Here is an 8,530-nt window from a genome sequence, read left to right on the forward strand (position 1 = left end):
CCTCCCACTGTAAACAACTAGAAAACTGGGAGGAAAAGGAAAACTGTTCTCAGACATTGGACGACAGGCAGCTCAGGACTGTTCCCTGAAGGAAGAGAAACAAATGAGGTGAGCTCCGTGATCACACTGGCTTTCTGCCTGGAGTCCATGACTGATCCGAGGCAGAGAGAGAGGTAACTCCAAGACAACCAGTTTCACTACGTTGAGGAGACAGAGAGTGGAAAGGAGAGAGCTAACTCATAAAGTTGTGTGTGAGCTCCTGGGCTGTCTACCCAAGTGTGTATGTGTAAGGGAGGAAAAAGAAATCTTCCTCTCCTGTATTGTGTCCTCTGGCTGGGGCCCTCTACATTAGACTAACAAAAGACAGATTAACCAGAGAAACATTGTTAATGGGAATGTAACATGGTATAAATGCTTTGGAATAAGATTTGTCAATTTCCATTCCACAGGCATACATTTACTATATGACCCAGGAATTCCCCTCTTAGGAAGAGGAACAAAACATATGGCCATGAATGTTCACAGAAGCTTCATTCATAACTGTCACACATAGGAAATAAGCCATTGTCCATCAACAGGAAAATGGGAATAGTATAGAGCAAAGAAAAGGAACAAAGTATTGATAGGTGCTACGAGGTGGATGACGCACCTAGATTGCTAGTGAAAGAAAGGCTGACATGACTTCGTGTATATGAGTCTCTAGAAAAGACAGATCTAATCAAGTGCTCCCTGGGGCCCAGGTTGGAGCTGACTGGCAGTAGTTACACGGGTATATACATTAATGAAACCTCATTGAATTCTACACTTAAAATGGGTACATTTTATTATATGTAATAATATATTCACTAAAGTTGATAACAAATACATACAGTGAGCCTGTATGGAACTTACTTAACTCCTTGGGGCCAGCCCAGTAGCACAGCGGTTAAGTTCACACGTTCCACTTTGGTGGCCCGGGGTTCGCTGGTTCGGATCCTGGGTGCAGACATGGCACCGCTTGGCACACCATGCTGTGGCAGGCATCCCACATATAAAGTAGAGGAAGATGGGCACGGATGTTAGCTCAGGGCCAGTCTTCCTCAGCAAAAAGAGGAGGATTGGCAGCAGATGTTAGCTCAGGGCTAATCTTCCTCAAAAAAAAAAGAAAAGAAAAGAAAAAACAAACTTAACTCCTTCATGAAAGAAACAGCTGGCTAATAAAGCTGTTTCAAATAAAGAATGTGGGAGAGAGAAGCAAATCTGTATTTCCTGAAAGAAATAATACAGGAATAAGACTGCAAAATGAGTACAAAATAGAGCTGGACGTTTGGATTGTAATCTCCTCACTTGCATCGCTATAAGACAACATGAATTCGCTTTGCTATAGCTCAAGAATCCTGCATCACTGTCAGTTTTCTAGAACTTAACACCGACCCTGACAACATTATAAAAGCCCCAAATTACACCACCATTTTTCCTTACAATTAGAGTTTTTGAGATGTGTGAAAAGCATGCTGGGGAAAACCAATCTTCTGGGAAGACTCTTCTCCATTTTTACTGTTCTCAGCAATGATCTGGTTTCTACCAAGGGTTTGTGGGTATCTTCACTTTCCCACAGCTTAGTCTGTAACTCACTTGCACATTTTGCATACTTTCAAGGCGGAAGAGATCAAAAGCTTCATTTGGAAAAAAAAAAGTTTCAGTTTCCTTTTGACAGATCAATGTTTCATCTAGATACATGAAAATAAAAATTTTTATGAGCACTATTCAGGCTCAGAAGACAATTACTTTCATTTCCCAAAATATTATTGGATACTGTGAATTCATACTAATTTTTCTCTTTACTTGGCAAAGGTGAACTGGAATTAAAGCTTCGATTTTCCCAGCTTCTCCTGTGCATGTTAGGCTGAAGGAGGTGCCTCTAAGTAAAAGAGTAACAGGTATATTGAGGTCACTTGCTGCTACTTCGTAGTACTGACCTAAAATTTTGAACTTTTGGTGTACTGCCCAGGAATTAAGAACCTAAATGATTCTAACAACTGGGTAACAAATCATTTTGCAAATTAACTAATTTCAGTTATTTTCTTTCACCAAAATTGAAGGAAGACCTGCTGAGTTGGTAGTTGATAAATCACTAGAAATGATTTTTGATCTTACATCACTATCTGATTTTTGTTATAGGAATTCATAGAACTGAGAGATTCTGCTATAACACAGTTTTTTCTGTTTCCATCTACTTATTCATGTGAACAAGGTTCTCAACACTTACACACAAAGACTAAAACTAGCAATAAGATTGGTGCTCAGTCTCTCCCATTCAAGCAGAAAATAAATATTTGCAGGTCCATAAAATAACAATGTTTATTTCATTAAGAGACTTATTTTCAATAAGTAGGAAACCAAAGTGGGAAACACTTGGATATCAACATAAAACCCACTTGAGGATGCACGTAGTGTTCGAGAACTCTTCAAAAAGTCTTCAGGTCATTGGTCTAGTATAGACAACTTCTCAGGGAATGGAATTCTAGTCAAGATGGAGGGTAAATTCAAGCTTCAATGCGCCCCTTCTGTTCCAAATTACAGCAATGATGGAGAAGATATCAAAGAGGGAAATTAAAAATGTATATAACTGTTCACAAAAACAATTCCCTTGACCAGAAATGGAAGAAACAAGATGAAGCCAGATGGAAGGTGGGGGTCCTAAACTTGGCAGAGGAGGGCGGGAGTTAAACCCAGGAAGGGCGTGGGGATCAGCAGTGCCCCGTGTCCTGGATGACGGGACATGGAACCAGGGGCCGGGATCCAAACTCATAGTGGGGGCCCTCCTCCTTGTGAAAGGGGGACTACAAAAAGGTGCCCCAGTGAACCAACAGACCACGTATATCTTGAAACGTCCCAACATCCTTCAAAATGTGCATGATCATCCCTGTGGGAGGCAACATAATGGCCTCAAAGGTATCAACACCCTAAATCCCCAGAACCTCTGAACATGTGACCCTATACGGCAAAAGAGACTCTTCACATGTGATTAAATTAAGGCTCTTGTGATGGGAAATTATCCTGGATTATCCAGTGTGGGCCCAATGTGATCACAAAGGTCCTTATAAAATGAGGCAGGAGGGTCAGAGTCAGAGAAGGAGAAGTGATGACAGGAGCAGAGGTCAGAGAGAGAGATTCGAAGGTGCTGTATTGCTGGTTTGGCAGATGGAGGAAGAGACCATGAGCCAAGGAATGCAGGTGCCCCTAGAAGCTAGAAAAGGAATGGATTCTCCCTTAGGACCTCCAGAAGGAACACAGCCCTGCTGACACCTTGATTTCAGGACTTCTGTCCTCCAGAGCTTTAAGATAATAAATTTGTGTTGTTTAAGCAACGGAATTTATGGTAATTTGTTACAGCAACAATAGGAAATTAACACAATCTCCATTTTACAGATGGGGTAACTGAGGCTCGTTGTGAGGTCCCCCAGTTAGTGAGCGAAGAGCCATGATTTAAGCAGAGGCTGGCCGACTCTCAAGTCTGCATTCTCTCTCTGACTCCACCTGGTGCATCTCCCATCTCAGTGCTAGTGCCAGCCTCGGACGGGGTATCAGAAGAGCCACCTGGACCCAGCCCAGACCTGCTCACAAATATGTGGCCACTCAGAAGGTGCCGTCTTCCAGGGCAGGCTTTCTGTCCTCATCGCAGCCCCTGTGCCAATCCGCAGTGCTGCTGCGGCTTAGTGGCCCACCAGGGTTTGCACGGGAGGGCGGGAGCACCGGGCACTGCAAGCTGTGCGCCTTTTCTCCTGGCTGGAGATTCTAACTCAGCTCAAACTCCCAGTCCCTCCCTCGCCAGGCTGATTCAGTTTAAAAAAATGCCAGCTTTTTGTGGAACTTTCGCTCCATTATCAGATGTTGGACACCAGCCCCTGAGAGCACTTGTGAGTGCGTCTCCTTTCAATCGAGGTGGGTGATGTCAGCCATGGGAACAGCGTGTACTGGAAATAAATTTCCTTTTGGAGGGACATGTCTGAGCCAGAGCCGTCAGGAAAAAGTGGGTCAACACTTGGCTTTTTTTTAAACAAGTATGCTCATAGCCAGAGCTTTATTTGGGCGCAAAGCCAAGTAAGCTTGGCCTTTTCAAGCCTCCACCGTCCTGTCCACGTTCCAGCTGGAGACAGTGGGAAATGATCTTGCACATTGATTCAGGAGATCAGGGCTGGGAGTCCAGAGCGTGTGGAGCGACTCACGGCTGAGATGAGCACAGTCCCTCATTCCCAAAGGAAAGGGAGCCTGAGGAGTGTATTCATTTTCTTTTCTGCCGTAATGAATTATGACAAACTGAGGCTTAAAACAATGCAAATTTATTCTCTTACAGTTCTGTAGTACGGAAGTCCAGTAGGTTCCAGGAGAGAATCCATTTTCCTGGCTGATTCGAGTTGTTGGCAGAATGCAGATCCTTGAATTTGTAGGACTGAGGGCCCCCTGTCCCTCCTGGCTGTCAGCTGGGGCCCAGCTCCAGCCCCCAGAATTGCCTTCCTCCATCTTCAAAGTGAAAAAGGCCTGGTTAAGTCCCTCTCACACTGTGAGTCCCTCTTGCCTCTTCTTGTATCATTGACTGACTGACTGACTCTTCTGCCTCCTTCTTCCTCTTTTAAGGGGTCCTGAGTTTACGCAGGGCCCACCTGGACTATCCTGGATAATCTCCCCAAATCAAGGTCGGTAACTTTATCTCATCTGCAAAGTCTCTGTTGCCAGGTAAGGTAGCATGTTCACAGGTTCTGGCACCAGAACATGGACATGTGTGGGGACCAGTGTTGGGCCCGTCACAGGGAGGAAGCAGACCCAGCCCTGACGAGAGGAAGAGTCTCAATGACAAGACTCTAGCCATCATTTAGGGAGCCCATTATGAGCTGTCCATATAGACTCCCAAGCCTCACACTGTCCTGTGCATACGTTACACCCGCAGCTTACGCTCCAGGAGACCAAGGCTCAGAGAAGGGAAGCAATGTGCCCCAGGTCACAGAGCTGGTAAGAGGCAAAACCCAGGTCTGTCGGATTTCAAAAACCAGAGGGGCCAGTGTGAGCCTACGGTTAGTAAACAGTGTTTCAAAACAATGTCTGACTCACCCCAGGGCCTCGGGCTGGTGCATAGTATTAGTCATCTTGTCACCACTGTCTACTGGCCAGCTCCCTCTCTGGCTCCACTCTGGCTCCACACGTGCCACCTCCTCGCTCCAATCTATCTCTTTTTCTGGAACACTCCCTGCCCCTGGCCTGAGCACTGTACCCATGTGACCCGGGTCCGTTACCCGGTGCCCCAGTGGCGGCAGGCGTGCCCTGGTTGAGTAGTTCTGCCTCTTCCCTAGCCGGGAGTTCCCGGATGGCAGGCAAGCCCCTCGCCAGCTCCATAATCCCGGTGCAGGCCTGACTTGTGACCATCCGCTGGACCAAAACCACTTTAGGAACTGACCGCTTTTCCTCCACCCAACATCCTGTCCAGGCTGTGGTGTGAGCCTTAGTGCCAAGTCGTGAGGTAGAGCTGGGAGACTTCGGGAGGGGCAAGGAGGGACTCTGGAGCCCACCCCCAGCTTCCAATGCCAGGCTCCCCCACTTATTAACTGTGGGACTTTTACCCTCTTTGGACCTCAGTTTCTTCCTCTATAAAATGGAGTTAATAACAATACTCACGTTGTAGAGCTGTCAGGTTCAATGAGTAAGAGCAGCACATAGTGATGACCGTATAAGGGTTAGTTGTTACTGTTCATTTTTTTTTAAGAAAAGAGTTCAGATTTAGCGAGAACAGTGTCTGAATCCCAGCTTGCCCCCTTAGCAGCTGTGTGACCTTGGGCACGTGACTTCACCTGTCTGAGCCTCCCTTCTTCACCTGTAAAAGGGAGACAGTAAAGCTTACCTCAGGGGCCAGTTGTGAGATTAAATGCCTCAGGGCCTGAAAAGAGCCCAGCATGGGGCCTGGCGCACAGTAGGTGCTCTTACTTCCACGGGAACTTCTCGAATGCTAACAAGGCTGATTTTGTCTCATCGCATGCACTTTGACCAAGCCACTCTCACCTCTGTGATCAGCTCAGTAAACAATTCCTGGGGACCTACTGAGAGTGGGGCCTGTGTTGGCCTCTCTGAGGAGGCCCAATGAATCAGGCCAGGGCTGGCCCCAGGAAGGGGGTTGAGGGACACGTGGTCAACTCTGGTCCCTGGGGCCAGTGATGCAGGGTGATCTTAAGAGAGGCGCATAGAGGGACCAGAAAGGACAACCAAGGGGGCAGCTTCGGCCCCAAGGTGGGCGAAGAAGGGTGTGGCTGGGGGAGGAGCATGAGAGGAGAAGACAGCAGGAGCAAAGCCAGGAGAGCGTGCCTCTTCCTCCCAGCATTGGGGATGAGACTTGCTCCCCTGGTGGGAGAAACCCCTAAATGGTGCACAGTGTGCTCAGGGCTTTGTGGCTAGATGCTCTTGGCTATGAGGAACCAAAAACCCCATTAACTGGCTTCGACAATCAGGACATTGATTACATCACATTACAAGAAGTCAGGGGTAGGTCAGTTATTTCAGGGGCTTGTCACAGTCATCATGTGCCCAGGGGCCCCACAGCTTTGTATTTGGGCTGTTCTCTGTGTGTCCTGTGTCCTTCATGGGGGCAAGATGGCTGCAGCAGCTCCAGGCATCACATCCTTATATATCAAACTCAGAGGCAGAAAAAAGGAGTTGTTCTGTCTCCCATCTCTTTTTTTTTTTTAAAGATTGACACCTGAGCTAAAAACTGTTGCCAATCTTCTTTTTTTTTTTCTTCTCCCCAAAGCCCCCCAGTATATAGCTGTATATTCTAGTTGTGAGTGCCTCTGATTGTGCTATATGGAACACCACCTCGGCATGGCCTGATGGGCAGTGCCATGTCCACGCCCAGGATCCAAACAGCTGAAACACAGCGCCCAAACTTAATCACTCGGACATGGGGCTGGGCCGTCTTTTTTTTATTTGAGATATAACGCACGGAAATAAAATTTACCATTTTAAAATGTATAATTCAGTAGTTTTTAGTATACAACCATTTTTTAAAAATTATTTTAAAGAGTGGCACCTGAGGTAACAACTGTTGCCAATCTTCTTTTTTCATTTTTCCTGCTTTTTTTTTTTCTCCCCAAATCCTCCCAGTACATAGTTGTATATTTTAGTTGTGGGTCCTTCTAGTTGTGGCATGTGGGATGTCACCTCAACATGACCTAGTGAGTGGTGCCATGTCTGTGCCTAGGATCCAAACCCTGGGCCGCCAAAGCAGAGCGTGCGAACTTGACCACTCGGCCGCAGGGCCAGCCCCAGTATATACCCATTTCTAAGTGTACAGTTCAGTGGGATTTAGTACATTCACATTGTCATGCAACCGTCACCACCATCCACCTCCAGAACTTTTTTATCTTGCAAAAGTGAAACTCTATACTCATTAATCAGTAAATCCCCATGGCTCCTTCCCCTTCGCCCCGGCAACCACCATTCTACTTTCTGTCTTTATGATTTTGGACTACTCTAAATTCCTCTTCCTCTTTTAAAGACCCTTGTGATTACATTGGGCATACCGGAGATTGTGTAGGGTAATCTCCCTAGGTTAGCAGCATCAGTTGATGAGCAACTGTAATTTAATCTGCAATCTTAATTCCCCTTTGCCATGTAACGCAACATACTCACAGGTTCCTGAGATTAGGCTGGGGATGTCTGTGGGGGCCATAATTCAGTCCGCCACGCATGGTGAGGGAGGAGGAGTATGCGCATAGCAGGCACGTGCCCTCAGAGCTGGGGGCACCTCCAGATACCTGTGTAATCGTGTGCACCCTTGGAGCGGCAGGGGCTGCAGCCCTCCGAAGCCTGGCTCCGGGTGAATTCATGCTTATTTTTTCACTCCTGAAATAAATCTACTTCAGTCAATATCTTTAATATAGATTCAGGAGAGAACACTCAAAAAAGTGTATTTCCATGGAAAGGTCGTGGCTAAGCCAGAGGCCTGTGTTCTTCTGTCTCGATGATGAGGGATTTCTCATTAAAAGGCACGCAGTTCATTTCATAAGACGGGAGAAGATGGCCTCTGAAGGCAGCCCTCGTTGGATCAATTGAGTGCACTCACAGAAGAATGTTCTCTCGCATTGTTGCCATGGCATTTTTCACTTGATTGTTGATTGAAGGACATTTTTTCATCAACTTTAAAGGCTTATTTTTCTGATCACTGCTTGGATCCCTTGAAATAAACTCTAGATGAGTCTTAAATTCCTTCCCCCGGGGGCACTGTGAATCTTAATTAAGTGAATCACTCACATTCTCAGAACATTTACTAAGTACCTACTATGTGCCAGGCCCAGTACTGCGCGCTGGGGAAACTAATGAACAGGAAAAGTCCCGGCCTGCCAGAACTCAAGGGTGGTCTTGTATTTGTTAAGTGCATGGGGAAGGAAGTGGGGATAAAACTCCATCATAAGCTGCCAGATTTTCAGGACACTTTTCCCTCCCTTAAACGTGGATATGAGTTAGACCATGCTTATCTCATCTTCAGATTGAAAATATCCAGTGTGCA

This window comes from Equus asinus, chromosome 12 (genome assembly GCF_041296235.1).
Source record: "Equus asinus isolate D_3611 breed Donkey chromosome 12, EquAss-T2T_v2, whole genome shotgun sequence".
Taxonomy (NCBI): Eukaryota; Metazoa; Chordata; class Mammalia; order Perissodactyla; family Equidae; genus Equus; species Equus asinus.